Below are 3,057 nucleotides of genomic sequence, written 5' to 3' on the forward strand. Positions count from 1 at the left end.
TCTTAAGCTAGAAAAGACCTATTCAATGAAAGGATTCATTTAGACTTTCTAATATAAAGCATTTCGTTCAAACCACGGAGGAGAAAAGACTAGGTTCAAACAATGAAATACCACAAGCATCAATGCTTTGACTCTTTGGAATAAGAGTGTCCAGGTTGCAGCTATACCCAGACAATTCTTTTATAAAACTGTATGTACCTATAGCCCTGCCAATCTTTTTAGTACATTTAGATCTAATTTTTAAATAGGTATAAGGTAACTCTATTTGTGATATATTCTATTATATTTATGTTTCACTTTGTGGTTTTTAGGGTTCCGTACCCAAAGGGTAAAACGGGACCCTATTATTTTCGCTTCTCCGTCCGTCCGTCCGTCCGTCTGTCACCAGGCTATATCTCATGAACCGTGATAGTTAGAGAGCTGAAATTTTCACAGATGATGTATTATTGTTGCCGCTATAACAACAAATACTGAAAACTAGAATTAAATAAATATTTCGGGGGGCTCCCATACAAGAAACGTGTTTTTTTTGTCCGTTTTATAAATCGGTAGGGAACCCTTTGTGCGCGAGTCCGACTCGCACTTGGCCGGTCTTTTTATAATTAAATTTGTTGCCCGGTAGGTCATATTTGTTTGTGGAAAGTGCCTGTTTTAGGGAAATACTATTATGTACGCATCTTATTAAGATAAATAAACTTTCGATTCTATGACGTCATAAATACACATATAACTTGAACTAACGACAATCGTGTCACGAAGTAAGCGCTTCAAAAGCAAGCACAAATAGTAGGCTCTTCCAAGAGAATTACAATGTATGTGTTAATTAATTAAGGATTTAAATCCTTAATCCTAAATACGTTAGGGATTTGTGAAAGTACTTCAGACTTTTTATTCTCTGTAAAGCTTTTGCAAATGAACCCTTACAATGTTTACGTTTATGTGTATTTAAGCCTAACATAATGAGAAACTGTTGTATTAAATACTTCCTAATATGCATAAGTTAATGTACAGAACTTTAACTATAGTTTTAAATAAAAAGATTTCATAACTTTAAAGGTAACGTTTATTTGAGTATCCTGTCCGTTAATTTAGGTAGCTTTACAACCTTGTAATTTGCAAAATTAGAAAGCTACGCATCTCTTTTGATTAAATGTTAATTCTTATTTATTATTTGTCTATATCTTGTACGATCTATGTCAAGTTCAAATTATAAGTATTGTCCAATGTTTTGTGCTTGAACACGGTTACTTAAAAACATATTTCGACAATGCAATCAGTCAAACAATTGAGCTATTATTTCAGAACCTTCAATTTAGAGCATTTGTCGTACGAATTATTAAATGTCTTGACTGCGTCATTTATGCATGCGTAGTTTCTGAGGTAGGTAGCCATTAGGTCAGATGATTATTAGAAGAGAGTTGACTTATATAGTACAGGGGTATCTCTAGATCTGAGATCTAGGTTCTGAGGAACCGATTAAAAAATATACTTTTCGCATAGGAAGGCACTTTATTTGTAAGTATCATTTATATTTTTTGGGTGTAAGAAAAACTGGAAATTGCAGACCTATATGGCTTATTGCAGATTGCCTACAAACCTCGTTACTTATTGTGACCTAATCCTCATAGTGATTGATGATGCTGTACCGGTCTCGAGAAGCTCAATTTCAGATGAATTCTAAATTCATCAGTTTTAGTTACGATCTACTCCATAACTCTATATGTCGGTTACACCTTTGTTCAAGTATATAGCTAGTTAATTATGTTCCATACATCAGATTGTCGTTTTGCATGAATACACATAATTAGTTGTTACTACAGCGATGAGTGGTAACGTTCTGTTTGTTGATTTTTACTTTCGTTTGCTTGAAGGTCAGATGAAATAACTCTTGTAGATTGTTGCTTTAAATTATCTCACATAGAAACTATTTGCACATCTAATCTATGAACTTTGTCATAAAATTGAACGAGTTTCAATATCAATAAACTTTTATAAATCTGTGAACAAATAGGAATGGATACCTTCAGAAAAAGGTTAAATCTAATTAAACATACATAGGTATAATTTTGATGTGAGTATTTTTTCTACAGTGAAGGACCTCTATGATGAAAAAGGATTCCTGGCCCGACATAGCATAAGTATACTTATCTAGATAAACACGTGCTCTACATTATTAGTAGAACAAAATTTTATCTTAATTATTTCACTATCCTCTTGGATGAGGTGTTATTAAAATAATAAACCAAGATAAAAAAAACATCTGATAAGTTTTTAATTTTACATACTTTACCGTACCACATATATGACTATAAGCAGAAAGCAGACACACTATTTTAGTGAAATAAACGCTTTGTTGTGTACAAAATCCTTGACCACAATGTTAGAGCGGGAAGTAGCTATCACATATGGCTATAGCCTAAGCTTAGCTATGCATTCTCACAAGAACATATACATTTAATAACTAGCATTGTTCTATAGTTCCATACAATGTCGATTCATAGCCAAGGGTCGTCGATATGAATTGCCTACTTGTTAAACGCGCTAGTCGTGGGAAATCTTTCTTGGCCACTATGCGTTTTTCTGTTTAAGGTAATAATAGTATTTGATAAATACGACAAACAGTAGAACAGTAGCTTTGTTTTTGTTTTTTATTAAGAAAGAATAATAGCCTGAATTTGCTTACCCTGATCTGGGCGACAGACGAATTCTTTGGACTGCTACCTAAAACTTAAAAGACACAGAAAAAAATCTTAAGTTTTCTACCTGAGCATCAAATCCATGACCTCTGCACAATAGTCTCTCTTGCTGCCGACGCAGCTGGTTAGAGTGAGTTACCTATAATATTTTAAAATTAATTATTATTAACAATTCATACATCGTAATAATCCGCCAAGTTTTTTGACGCATAACTTAAAGCATACATAATACGATTGGATCACGAAAATCAGACTAATCAACGGTTGGATATAATGCAGGAAGAAGGTTTAATACCTCCTAAAAATTGGCTGTATGGCGCGTTTCTCAAGTCATGCGGTCATTCGACATTCGTATCGCGAA

This window comes from Helicoverpa zea, chromosome 11 (genome assembly GCF_022581195.2).
Source record: "Helicoverpa zea isolate HzStark_Cry1AcR chromosome 11, ilHelZeax1.1, whole genome shotgun sequence".
NCBI classification, from domain to species: Eukaryota; Metazoa; Arthropoda; class Insecta; order Lepidoptera; family Noctuidae; genus Helicoverpa; species Helicoverpa zea.